Below are 15,057 nucleotides of genomic sequence, written 5' to 3'. Positions count from 1 at the left end.
TTTGTCCACATTTAGTCTAGAACCAAAACAAAACAATTTGGACAGAGGATAAAAATGAACCCCGCTGATTAATTCCACTGCATCACAGGGTAGCACATGCGCTGCAGTCATCAAACAAATTTCTCCATTTTAGAGCAGAGAGCACTAATCTCACATCTAGCGTGGAATTGATATCATGTCTATCGTACGTGTACAGCAGCTGTGGCGGATTGGAAATGTCTGATGCACTATCATTCCTGGGCCCTTTTCCAATACTCGACTTGGGCTCTGTCTCAGGCTTCGTTCCCAAAACCAATCCCCGATTTTGGGCTTGAAGCGTTTAAATTGGATTACTGTAATTTCTGGCTCTCCTGCATCTTATTTGATGTTTTGTGGCACTTTTAAACTAATTACTGCGCTTACAGCTTCAATGTCGGCTAGTTAAAAAAACAGTTGAAGCCTGAGACGGAGCCGAAGTTGAAGATTGGAAAACGGCCCTGCTGTTTCTGAAAATCAAGCACAGCCATGGCACTGAGCTGGTTCAATACCTGTATATGTACATGCACTAAATGTATAAACCGCCGAAGGGCACAGTATCCGCCCTGAGCTGAAGGGCTCCCCCAATTGGCAGCAGAAAGACAGGTGGTTACAAGCAGGTTCTTGCACGCGCTCTGCGTGTACGCAAAGACCATACAAGCCGGAATAAATTAGTTACGCATACTCAGCATGCTTTGCGTCAAACGTGCACATACTTTCGTGCCTCATGGCGTGCCTATGTGGTGAGTACCTAAAAATCCGCCCTCTTTTGTTCCGCTCGGAGCGGATACTGCAGAACATACCTGAACATGATATGAGGAATACATGTACTGTAAAGCGGTGTTGAGGTTAGTGACTTTGTTTCTGTGGTTTATGTAATACTTGCTCCATGAGTGTGACATGGCAGGAACTGTGTGGCATGTGGCTCCCACAACTGGTCGTAGCGGTCAAGGTTATTACTTTTTGTGTTGTGGCCACCTCTGCTGCATTTAACAGCCCGTTCCCACTTGATCCAACAATTGGGGGATCTGATCCACCTTTTGCCAAATTGCCGAATCAGATCCCCCAATTGGTGGATCAGATCCGGCAATTGTGTGTTGTGGGAACGCTAACCGTTATAAGGTGGATCAGGATCAGATCCACCTTTCTTGATCCTCCTCTGGAACAGGATACAGATCCCCCAATTGGTGGATCAGATCCTGCAATTGGCGTATCACGATCAGATGGGAACGCAAAAGGTGGATCTGATCCGGCAATTTGACCTGTCAACATCCGTCCATGCACGAGTGGCGCGAAACTTTTGCGGTCTGATGAACAAAAAAATATGTTTTTACGCCTGGCGGTTAAAACATGCAGCCCTAGTGAACAGCGTTTGTACTCGTGCATTGTAACCACTGATTATAGGGTCTGGATTCAAATCCTGTGATAAGGCATGTATTGTGGCCTTGGGCAAGTCACTTTATCCCTCCCTTGCCCTTCTCCAACCAATACATGTGCATGTAGTATATGCCACATGGGTACCTGTTGTTGAGTGATAGAGTGCAACCTAAAACAGTTGCCCCAATGGTTGAATACTCCCCATAGAATCAACATATTCACAAGGAAAGGTTCTGGGCCCAGTGAGCAGAAACAATATGGTGCAAAGCGCGTTGGGAGTCCATCAGTGCTGCATTGTGCCATATCAATAATACTCGTGCATGTGAATTCCAAAATGGTTGGTAAATAGCAATGGGATGCAATGTGGGTCCTGACTGAATTTGTAGGTTAAATTGATCATGAGAGAGATTTCTGTTCTAGGCATACATTCATGAGGTCGCTACACTGGTCAACCTTGGCCATACACATGTACACACAAATCCCCTTGCATGTCCTTGTATGTGACAGTACAAAACACAAAATCTAATCGTCATTTACACATTACACGTATACATAAATGCACTACAGTTGCTCAGTTAATTTTGAGTTCATCTTTTTCCCCTGAGAAAATACGGTGGTATATGCATAGTAATTTGAAACCAAAATCAAAAGGCATTTTAAACAATTACAAACTGATAGTTTCCGTTACTGACAAAAAAAAATTATGGTACAACATAATATACGGAAAAAAAACAAAAAACAAGCACTGCACATACTCACTTATACCTTCCCAACAACAATTTGTATGTGCTTTTATCCTATCCTTGAACTTGAAGGGTACAATGTAGGCCTACATGTACATGCCGGTACATGTACAGTGTACATGCAGAGTGCAATCAATGTTTTTGATTACAAACCATGCAGCTGTGTGCCTCTGTAAAACTTATTTGCAACTTTGGCTTCACTATTTTAAAGGATGTTTTAATGCCTTTTGGTTTTTATGCTAATGATTATTTCCAATTTTCCATATTCACGAGCAAACTGTGATGTCATCTCAGTAAGAAGCCTCAATGTTATATTGGTTTGTACACAAAGAAAGTTCTGCGTTTTTGTCGATTTGCCTGGACTTACACGTAATTTTCTCCTTTTTGCTGATTCATCATTGTTCATGTGCACAGCAATAAGAAACCATCAATCCCTCTCGCAGAAATGTTTTCATTTAGTAAATTCTAGGTTCACAATTTGAAGAAAACTACAAAGATGCAAAAAAATTGTGTCAAAGAAAAATTCATTGCAGCTACACTTTAAAGTGTACACAAGCTACTGGTACCTGTAACGTAATGTGAATGCCTCGCAAATGTACTGTATGTGTCATTTGTGCACAATTCTTGCCAATGAGTGTATACATAAATTGTGCAAGTAAATACGTACATGTACAAATTGTACAATGCTGTACGGGTTCATGTACATGTCTTCAAGTATATGTATACATGTACTTGTGCTTGTTTATGTGTGTTTAATCATACATTTACATAGTACATGCACAGGTGTACATGTATGTATCTGACAGCAGGGGAGTTCAACAGTAACATACATGTATATGTACATGTAATTCATTAACTAGTATGCAAGACAAAGCATGCAAATCGTAGTGCACTGACCTCAGCACTATGATTAAATAGGCCTCATTGGTAAATGTTTGTTTTGCAAAAATCAATTGGCATTGACCACAGTGCTATCAACTTTCTAAATCTTCCAGCACAAGGCTAGATACAAGTATATTTGTAATCCGCATGCAGGAGAAGATCCAACAAACCAGTCGGTGGGGTGGTAGCCACCAGCCAGTACCAAACCTCACAAACGAGGATATCAGGATACCGGTACAGGTACATGTGCATATATATATACGTTGTACATGTATCCAATGACCTTGGAGCTGCCTAGTGCCAATTCTTCCTTCCCCTGTCGGTATAGGCCTTCACCTCTGTAGGGAAAGCTGGCGGCTGACAGAATTGTGGGGCAAAAGTTGTCCACACAACATCAAATTCCCTACAACATTTACATTTCAACACATGAGTGGTCCTCACAACTACAGGAAACAAACTAGTGTGTGTGTCTTTTTTGGTTCGGCCAAGCTCTCAAAGTCAGTCTACGGAACTCAGCATCTATCACAATCATGTTCCTGTTGATGCACTGTACATATCTTGACCAAGTTGACCCCACTCCACTCAATTCAAAGAGGGAAACTGTCCTGACATGCTCTTTCGTCATTGACCATACAGGTATTGGATTATGAACAACCCTGCTTTAATACACCAGGCACGATACCAGTATCTACAGTACTTCTCCATTCCTGGATCCTATGTCAATTACTGCTGTCAGTTTGGAACTTGCTCATCTAACGTGGTTGACTCCAATCTCATCTGTGCTCACACTCGTTCTGATCCAGACCGAGCCTCAAAATCCAGGGTGGAGAAAGAAAACCACTTTTCCATGAAGTATTATTATGTCCTCGTGATGCAAATGCATCCGTGTACATGTACATACAACACGTACCCTCAGGATTTGCTTTGGAGGGGCACGATCAGATTTAATGAATGATTTATATTCATGGAGAATATCAACTCTGGACGGACAAATTAGGCAGACGTGAAACATCTCGCCGCGCCCGGAAGCGAGTGACCCTGGCACTGACAATGTGACAGATTCCAGCAGGTAACGCTGATAATGAGGAGAGAAGCATGGGATCTGTATGCAGAAAGAACACTCATTCCAACATGTCCACATGTGCGGTGCCTACAGCCCTACATGCACTGTATTACAAATGTACATGCCGTTTGGGATACAGCACAATAATGCATACTATGTGTGGAAATTTACATTTGGTAACATGACATCCGTGTACCAGTACACCACCGAACAGTCTATGTCAAGATAGTACTTGCAGAGGGGAGGTTGGATTTTGATGAATTCTACAAACGGAGACTTTAAAATTAATTACATGCATTACCTTTTGGTACATGTGCAGGTGTAGTACATGTACTGTACATGTAGCAGTTCATGTACATGCATGGTACCAATGTTTAAATGGTCTGCATGTCATTCTAAAAACTTACATTTTTGGTGCCCACACACTCAAAATTAAGGGGGAAATGCATGATGAGGAAAAATTTACATCAGACCAAATAAATGTACGTACATGTATGTAGTTAATAAAGGTAGACACGTACATGTACAGTAACACCACATAAAGGATTTAACATACCGGGGGGGTATTTCAATAACAGTATTGTCTAAGGCGGTCTTGATTTTTTTTTTTTAGGGTCTGGGAAACACAGTCATGCACAAAAGGCAGCAAACAGACTGTCATGTTGTTCCTTGTGCCACCCACATGTACCCTGTATTATTATAGTCAAATAACTGATGCTGTGTGTCCAGCACAGCATGTTCATGTCCACCAAGTATGCACACTATTCCATGGGTCAGCCATAAGCCTACTCGATGGGACATATACATGTACCAGTAGACAGTAAGAGTTTATTGTACTATACACAGGTATTTATAATACACTGTACATGCATGTGGCCATTGGTTAAAGGAGCCAGGGCGGCTACAGAAAAGAATTTTTGGAGTGCTGACTGAATTCATGACAAACTCAATGTCTTTATCAAGGCTACGTGTAAATTACAAGCACGTGTGTGTGCATGTACATGTAACACAAATGTACTTGTCATACCTCTGTCTTGGATACTGTTTGTTCCTTGGCCCAGAACGATCACACGACAGGGCAACATATCTGCATATCACACTCACCATGAGACATCTCATTCTGCCAATAGCATGTGCATGCGCATGAGACAGAAGAGCTTCGGGAAGTTCGAAAGCGACCTTTGCCACTCATTTAGTCAGATTTGCATGGTACCCATGGTACCTACGTATTGTGCATGGGTTACCAGGGAATTGGATCAATGGTCGCACTCATGTAACAGACTCGTTCCCGCCCCCACAGTGTATAAGGTAATACAGGGACTGCCACCCAGACTACATTACATATGAACTTGTACTCACTGGTACCTGCAGTCCTGCACTACTTTCAAATTAAAGTTTACTCAATCAAAGAAAGTCAGGGAAAACTGCGTTCGCAAACAATATCATTTACGCCTGTTATATTATATGTATGTTGAATACACAGTTTGACAGTAGGACTATTGTCTTATGAACTTCTGAAATTCAGAGCTTGTTTCTTCGGATAAATTCCTTAGCCTCAACATAATTAAGACAGAGGTAGTAAGTATGACAAAAAACAATTGTAGGCATCTATGGAACAAAAATCAATACACTGTAGGTCAGTAACTCTAACTTTTAGACATGTTGGCTGGTACCTTCTTAAGCCCTTTACGGTCTTCCAGCTGACATTAAACTACCAGTAGACTGAACATACGTGTATATAGTATCTGTTAACTTTCACGGCTTGTCAAGTCTGTGATGAGGTAATAGTGGGGAGCTGTGAAACCACATTATACATGCATATAATTTGATGAGTCTTCCTTTTAAGGGGTCCCATGGGAAAAAACACACCCACACAATGGCACACTTCGAAGGGGTTCTTCAACAGTAAACAACAAAGCCAAGGTACATGTATTAGGTTTTACATTATGAGATCATAAAAATAGTTGCTCGTTGTAAAAAAAAGCCACACATTTTTGTTTAATCTGTGAGCCATGCAGTAGTGGTTATAAGCTCCTCATTCTGAGAAAAGGAAAAGGGACAAAACTATCTAAATTTTATAATCTTTTCTGGTTTCTAAAATGTGTGGCATTTAACACATATTTTATGCTGAATGGCCTTAGAATCAATTATTCTCAATTTTCAAAGTTCAGTAATAACATTTTCTTGTCAAACTGTCGGCAATATTGAGTATTACAACGCAACTTTTCATGTCCCAGTTTGTTACATGTGAGACTACAATATGAAATATGATAAGGCCAAGAAAAAAGAAATTCTATTTCCGATTACATGCCTCTCAACAGTAGAGTCAGTAGGTCGGAAAAAAAATTGAGGGGTCAATGTTTTGTCCTGATTGAATGGCGTGAATGGGGACAAGGGCTTCCAATACTGCCGTAACAAATTTCTTTAATCTATATGTCAAAATTTTGTCAGTCGACAATTCATAAGAATTATGCACAATTCACATCCCTGTGCACAACACCAGTAAGGTAATCACGACAGCAAACTGGCCAACAATGTCCGTGTATAACGTGGTAAGCATGCGTGATGCATCCAGACAGGCAGGCTATAAACCTCATGCCACAACAGGAAATTTCATGGAAGCAGGCTCGCTTCAAGTAATGTACAAGCAAAACAACCTCAAATTAAACTCATGAACACAGAAAATACATACATGTACATAGACAAGAGACCAAGTTCTGAGAATTAACTTGCAGAAGTCTTCTTGCGACATTGATTTTTTTCGACCTGCAGCTGTAGGGTTGCATGCGTGTACTGCTGATGTAGTGTAATCCAAGGCTACTTTGACCACGATGTACAGTATAGAGATTGCACATTTTCATCACGAATTCTTTTGCATCGCCACAGCGCAGCACAGCGGGAACCAAAGCAACCTTGCTGTACGGCATTTAGCTTTGCGCACCTGTTTTCACCACTGCGACAGCAAAATGCAAAGGGAACTTGTGAAAATAACAGCAATTTCTTTTCAAAAGGTGCAAATTTATGTAGGAAAACATATAAAAACAAGCATTTTAATGTGAAAGAAGGGTTGTTCAGAGATACATGTTTACCTGGCCAATAAAAATTTTAGGGTTATGTTGAAAAATTAGGGTCAGTTGGGAAACCGAAAGCACAAGTATTTTTTTTGGGGGGGGCCTGATTCTGTCATTTGCAATAAACAAAAACATCTCCCCATTTACCCAAATGCCTAATATTTGAAGAAATCATAACACGCTAATTCAACATGAAACCGCAGAAAGTTGTGTTCCATGCAATGGTGTATGAGCACTGACGTCCCGTCCAGACTTGGTCCCACAAGTGTTTCACCTTGGCAAAATCCAACATAAACCAGAGGCATGTATACTACATTTTTCTTTCTGTCAACTTCTTCCCTTATGGAATGCAAATAAGACTACACAGGACAGGAAAAATAAAACAGTTTTAAATCTTGGCCTATGTCCCAAAAGACCCATCAATACAGGTACATGTACATGTACCTTCCTCAGTCCCTCATAATCCTCCAAGACCTTCCAGGATTTGGAAGAAGATAGCTGGGTTACATACCTAGGGTGTGGGAGGCACAACTGACTTCTGCTAAGCAAGACTTTTGAGAAGCAGATTTGCGTGCTTTGTGGTTGCATGGAATTTCCAGCAGAGGCTTTTATCTTGCACGTTTAAATTTACGGAAACAAGAAATGTTATACGGTCAGCTTCAGTTTACAGGCAACAAGTGTTCAGTTGAGTCCCAAGTGGTAAGTTTCTATTCTGCAGTTGCCCTGGTTAGGTTCCAATAGTCAGTAACTAAGTAGGGACGTACTGTACATAGATGTATCTTTACTTCCCCGACGGTACAATAAACTTGGACAAAGAAAAGAACAGTCCCTGATTCTACTGAATAAGGAATAAGTTTGTCTGTCTCCATCTCAAAGGGAGAAGCCGGGATAAGATCTGTTGTCGCAAGCCTGATCTTTTTGAAATTTCAAATGCACGTTAAGGCATGGGTAATTCATTAAATATGAGCACATCAGTGGAAGAGTTAGTATTTTAGGCTGATCATGGAAGAAGGACACAGGAGTTACAACTCGGGCACATCAAAGTGCTCAATGATCATCACCGACCTGTCATACGAACAATAGTGAACATTCCAAAAATGCCTGATTGCTGCCTCTAGCTAACAGCGGGACAAGTGGGGCCAGCAATATCGTAGCAATATTTGTGGTGTTTTCTTTGCAATTACCGGTAACTACAACTTATCACAGTGACCAGGAAATAGAAAGAAAAACATCAAGCATTAGATTTGCTTTTGCTATCGTGATCTTATTTTTTTTTAAAGATTTTGATGCCCTTTTCCATTTTCCGTGCAATGTTGTAATTTTGTTTTGTCACTCCAAAACCTCAGTTTGCAAAGTCTTAGTACGAATTTGGCTAAGACTGACCAACAACATGTTGACCACCACAGGACAGTTCAAGAAAAAAATGCACTGTTTCATCACAAGGAGTGATCATGAGATCTCATGAAATGCCTTTTTGTGTAAATTCCGTAAAAATGATTCAAATAAAACACAAAATCATATAAACAACTTGGCTATTTATTCCCAAAATAAGTCCAGAAGAAAGCATTCAATAAGGACAATGACTGCACGTGAACACTTCCGGTACACAGCTTCATAAAAGCAACTGCGCAAGCATTAAAGTTGATATTGTTTTCAGATCATATCAAGCACCAACGACGGCATGAATATTCAACTTCATATACTGCAATACACAACTTTTTAAGGATGCAGTTTACCAGCGAAAAATTGTGGCGATGATCACAGAGTACCAAGGGGGCTCATGGTTGTAAAACAGGTGTTGCGTAGCAAGCATTCGCTGCACTCTGGCTATGGACATACCGGGCATGCCAGAAAGCGGTAATTGGCCAGATGTTATAGCCCGGGCAGTTCAAATTCCTTCTGTGTCCTTCCTCCATGGGCTGATCTATCTAGCAAAAATGGGCATCTTGTGATAACAGTAATGTACATGTATAATTTTGATAAAACTGATGCAAAAAAATCTGCAAGGCTCAACAAGAGAAAGAGATGCACTGAGAAAGTATCAAAGGAAATGTGGGGACTGAATCTGCAGTTTTAGTTTTAAAAACACTACATTGTTGGATGTGGACAGCCCTTTCAAATGACAATTTAAAACAATGGCGGACTCTTTTTCTTTGCCTTCATTGTCCTCCAAACAAAAAAAATACTCCCCTAAATGTTTCTGTTGTGTCCCACATTTACATCTGTATTTGCTAACCCTTTCTGATAGCTTTCCCTATCCAAGTGAGAGATGAGATTCTAAGGAGTTGAATATACTGATGAAGGAAGAAATATGAAGTCCTTCAACAAAAATTATTAATTTATTATTTATCATTTTAATTAATATTTTATGGGTTGGATATATTTGATATTTTTCCATTCTAGGTTACAGGAATACACGTACATGTACATGTACATGTATCTGCTACGTATGGACACCAGTAATTATCCACTACAGTGACCTATTAACCTTCAGAAAGCAAACAAATGTCCGGAAAAGTTCACAAAAACCAAGTCGTTCACTTAGAAAACACTTAAAATTATTCAGACCAGTCCATAACCAGGTTAGTGCTCAGGGCGTCAAGTGGCATCCGTATATGGAACTCTTTCCCAGTGTGACTTCCTGGATTCAAAGCTGATGTCTTGCCGAGGAAAGCAAGTTGACATTAGTAGTAATGTAATGACTACTCATGCCAATATGACTGTGATGACTTTCAGAGGGTCTATGGTGAGAGTAACATGGGGTTCATTACCATTGGCACCCTGTTCCTACAGTAAGGAAACTAAGTCCACTGTCTCAAACTAACATTTTGACCTTAAGGAACCATTACTCAATCCTGATAGGCCTAGTTTAGGTAAATTATGACAATATTTAAGCAAGAAAACTTCAAATTTCTAACCCGAATTTGGCAAAAGACAACCACTCAGTCGAATCACACCATTTTGTTTTTCGTCTGGTTACCTGACTCAGGCATTTGGGATTCATCAAAACAAATCTCCATCCAAGTCAAGGAACCAGACTACATTTGCTTATTTGTCGATCACAGCTCTCTTCGGAGAGGTCATGTACACTGCCGTTTTTACCCAAAAATTTCCCTCAAAAACCAAAATCACTGTTCTCTTTTCTCTCTAATATGAAAGAAGACATCACCAACAACTTGTTTAGATAAGTTGTTTTGAAAAAGTAGAATGAACCCCAGTAACATGAGTAGGCCTATGAGCACTTTTTGCAGTCAAACTAGGCTAGGTAGGCCTAGGCCAACTGATGTTGAAACTAATTTCCTTTCCATTTTAAAAGTAGCATAGGTAAAGAGCTGTAATTGAAAGGACCGATCGACCAGCACAGTAGTAACATCTACGCACAATCTGGTATTTCACTCCTCAAGCTAGGGCCTGCCTACGTTGACACTGGTAAAACGTGTAGAAATTCTACAACTAAATGTACATGCTCCATCGTGTACAATTCCAATGACACTCCCCCAAACACGCCAAATCCATTTCGACATGTTCGAAACCACGAAAACAAAATTAACCCATTTATCAACTCACGCTTTCTTTGCTGTGAATACATACCGTGCTAGTTGTTGAATTTTCTTCCTCAAACAGATACAAATTAATGAAACAGTTTAAATAGTTATTCAGCAAGATTGAAGACGAATTCACAACACCCCACCGTTCGTCCGGATGGCGGCCATGTTCTTAAGTGGTGCATTAGTGCGCATGCGCACGAATGACAAGACTAAGGGGAACTACCCAAGCTGAAAACGCGTTTATGACGGCAGCGATAAATTGAAAATGATAAACTCGCTGGGTAACTTTTAAATGTAACTCATTAATTCCTTGTCATTTCTATAACTGAGTTTTAATGGCCACGTCATGCCTCTTTTTTTCTTAGATGACTTGTCAGCTTTCAAGATTATGATGCCATCATACCCAAATAATGTTTAACGAGATGATAAGGAGATAAAAAGTGCAACCCCACATAATTCTCACTTTTAACAAAAACAACAACAAAACGAACCACTTTAGAGAGGCGCCATTTACCTGTGCGGCAATACCGCAAACATATAAATGTTTTGTTTCTGAGGGAAATACTGTTCCCGGACCCCCTTCCGTCTTTCCATACATAAGTGTAAAGTTCTTCAGGGGATATTTTCCGAGTCAGTACTAATATTTCCCTCAAATCATAGCTATCAACAGTGGATATTTTATTAACTTTTAATAATGCAAGGCAGACATTTGAGTTATATCTTCATACTTTTTTATTGCAGTTGACTCGGCTGTCAATAAAAATTTTGCAGCTTTTATGTGTTCGACAAGTGCTTATTTTCTTCAAGCTAATTTTATTAACTACAAGGAGACAAAGGATTGTCTGCACTGGCGCATATTTACAACTGTCATATAACTGACAACAAACCATTTCGCGATTGCTGACTGGTTCCCTAGCAAAGCCCAAGAAGAAATTTAAACAAAAAAATAAGTTACTGCCAGATTGCTTTAACGTTATACTGCGAGCAAAAACACGCCCTGGTCGTATAGAGGGCGCACTAGGCCTGACCCGTTGTGAGCTTGTTGCAACATGTGTGTCTTAATTGTTGGAACCATAACGGTGGTTTATGGTGCAAGTGGACATTTAGGCTATGTGAATAGAAGTTGTTGATTTGCGTCTTAAAAATTTCAAAAACACATGAGGCATTTTTCATTATTCAGTTTTATTCAACCTCCAAGTACAGACACTTTTCAAACATGTGACGGAGAGCGCCCCCACACCCAAACCCTTGTGTTGGTTGATCATTACACCCCTCTGTCCGATATCTTGCTGTGTATACAAAACTACAACCAAAAGCCTTGCTGAGGGATGAGCAACATGTAGGCCCTTCATCAGTTCATGGATCAGGTGAAATAGGGAGTATCGCAACAAAAAAGGACCGGCAGGAGAACGAAAATAATATACGTGCAAGTTGATCCGACGCACGTGAGGCGGCCATAGCTCAAGCAGACATCTGGACATACGAAACTTTGTAACGATAGCCATTTAAATGGATGAAATGCATCGATACAGTACTTTGTACAACTGCTGGGAGATTGGGAACCCTGATTTTTGTGATTTTGTGTCTTTTTCCTACTTATAATGACATTTTGTAAATAGTGATTTAAGGGGTAGTTGCGTTCGGGACATGTGAGCGGTGGACTTCTATCTCTTATGGCCTTAGCAACATAGCAGCACCACGGACGTATACGTTCATGAGCTGCTTGCTGTACTGCTCCCATAATAAACAGCCATTTTGGTTCCAAAGTCTGGAGATGACGCTAATCTTTCTACATATAGCTCTGGACCCGTTGTGTTTTGCGTCTTATTCTCTTGACTAGTAAAAATGAACCGGAGTCCTCTTGAAAGTCTATTATGAAGCTCGAGAGAGTGGTTGAACCAATCGATTCACGGCGTTGAACTTGTGGTTTGACAATAATGAGGCTTAAAGGCGGGGGCAGCATCAAAAGGGAGTCAGGGGCGTCTGGGAATAAAGGAAAACTGAGAATAAAAGAAAAAATGAGAGGAAAAGAAATGGCAAAAAAAGACGAAACGGGATGAAAATCCCATTTACGAACAAAATATCTTGGCATTATAATTTATGGTGTTATAAAGACGACAAAATTGCGTTGCGTTGTACCGTCGAACGCAACGCCACAACGGCTCCGTCGCGTCCTGCCGTTGCGCCATGCCGTCACCTCTTCACTGTAAAACGGCGCTTAGAGTTTAAACACATTCCTAAACGTCCGCCTCGTTTCCTGGACAGTATCCTTTTCAATTATCCTTTTTCTTTCAATATTAGTGTGGTTTAGATTGCTTAGGGCTTTGGGCATGGCCATAGAAAGGGCTAATGTAAGTGCGTCCCCTATCTAGTCTGATAAGGGCAAGCCTATGGCAGCACAAAGGCACGACGTGACAGTGGCATCGTATGGTGTTCTATAGCCGCCAAAATTACGTCGTGTCGTCCCGTCGCCCCGACACCACGACACAACGCTACGACAGCTCCGTCGTGTCGTCCCGTCGCGTCGTCCCGTCGCCTCTTTCCTCATTACCTTTGCGCTGTGTTTAATACATCGTGTTTTGCCGTCGCGTCGTGTCGTGTTGTTTCTTGATGATGTCGCGTCGTGTCACCCCGTCTTGCCGTCCCATCGTGCCGTCGTAGCATCGCACCGTGCCGTCGTAGCGTCGCCTGTAATTGTATGGTTTTTATGCAGTGTGGATTAGGCCGTCCCGTCGCGTCGGGGCGACGGGACGACGCGACGCACATTTGGCGGCTATAGAATAACATAGCATCGTGATGTCTTGTCGTGGCGTCGGGGCGATGGAGCGACCATAGAGCAAGGACACAGAGCGACGCACACCATAAAATGACCTCCTTCCACCGTAGATTGTTTGCTACTTCAAGCTTCAACCCCCCCCCCCCAATCTAGCTCTCCACTTTCTTACAGCACCTGCGCTTAAGGGTGTAAACTCCTTAAGGTTGCACTGCTCAACATAGTTACCAGCCCATAAAAATGTGTAAAATCGGTGCTGGGCCGCATGCTGAGTACGCAAAACCCTTTATGCTGGAACGTATGGTCTTCGCGTGCACCCGCGCCCGAACGCGCAACTTGATTGGAAAACTTCTTACTACCAGTGTGTCTTTCTTTCACCGTTGAGGGTGAACTTCAGCTCAGAGCGGACATAGTTCTTTTCAACCTATGAGGGGGTATTTCTCCTGGAGGCGGACGGGTCTGCTCTTTTTACGTCATAGTTGTGTTTTTCCCTACAAGTAGCTGCTGAAATTATGGCTAGCCGTCAGTTCAAAAGTAACAGAATAATTCACAGTGTTAAAAACCCCAAGCAGCTGAATATTAAATGAAAATACAACCTCCTTTAAAATTAATGGGACAAACGCACATTTGGAACGAAACCGAGGTAACATCAAAAACAAAAAAAAAGTGATTTTTCTGCAAATTTTGGCCGCCCGTACAAATTGTAGGCTAAATGGGAGTAGGAGAATTTTACGCTCGTCCAATTAAAATAAAAAAAAGTTTCAATTAAATTCAATTCAAAATACTTTGTTTATCCTTAAAAAGGCAATTACATTATGTTTGGACAGCTCGTTCAAAACACCATAAATGGATTACCAACAAGTAAATTCCAAGTGATTAATTATATTAAAAAAACCACTCACAAACAGTATATACTCGTTGACTATCGACTTAAATTGTGCTACGATAGGCCTTATGCTCGCTATCTGTCCTCAGTACCGTGTGATATGTAATACAGGTACATATACATTGAACGTGCACCCCTACGGTGTACAAACAAATAGGGACTAGGCCTACTGGGGACCATAAGAAATGGTACACAATATGGGACACTCCAGGCGTGCGTTGTATCAAAAACCTACCTGTGTATACGAGAGCATAATAACATTAACATTGCTTATGTGAGATCAAATAACCACACGAAGCTGTAATTTAACCACCCAGTTTTCCGAGCCATGTACACACCTTAGAACTATATAAAAACACAGCTCTACGTACGTACACACGTTATTTACAAGTACATAGTGATTTTTTATTGGTCGCGAAGTGATCACGTGATATGTTACAAGCGCACATTAGGTACAGTATATGTTTGTACATGTACTGTATATGTACTGTACGTGTACGGTACATGTACATGGCCTGGACATGTACATGTACACTGTACATGAACGTGAACCAAACGTTAGAAAAGTATTTGCATATTCAGCAGATTGCGCATGCGCAGTCCTCGGATCAAAGCCCAAGTGCAGTACGACTATTATAAAACACTGTGATAAAAAATGGCAAGCGTTGGATCCTATCTGAAATTGTCATTTACTTATTC

General features: G+C 41.0%; 1 protein-coding gene across 6 annotated transcripts in view; it reads right to left on the bottom strand.

Moving 5' to 3' along the window:
• Positions 1-10,876, bottom strand: part of wdfy3 (WD repeat and FYVE domain containing 3) — a 102,904-nt gene extending 92,028 nt beyond the window's left edge. For all 6 annotated transcript variants that reach the window (XR_015428403.1, XM_087149185.1, XM_087149189.1 and 3 more), the window contains exon 1: positions 10,743-10,876. The gene's annotated coding sequence lies outside the window, so the exon portion shown is untranslated. The remainder of the gene's footprint in view (positions 1-10,742) is intronic.
• Between the last annotated feature and the right edge of the window lie 4,181 nt (positions 10,877-15,057).

This window comes from Acanthaster planci, linkage group LG19 (genome assembly GCF_054643075.1).
Source record: "Acanthaster planci isolate LZ-2023a linkage group LG19, COTS_SCS, whole genome shotgun sequence".
NCBI lineage: Eukaryota > Metazoa > Echinodermata > Asteroidea > Valvatida > Acanthasteridae > Acanthaster > Acanthaster planci.
This window is presented reverse-complemented; position numbering and strand designations above follow the sequence as displayed.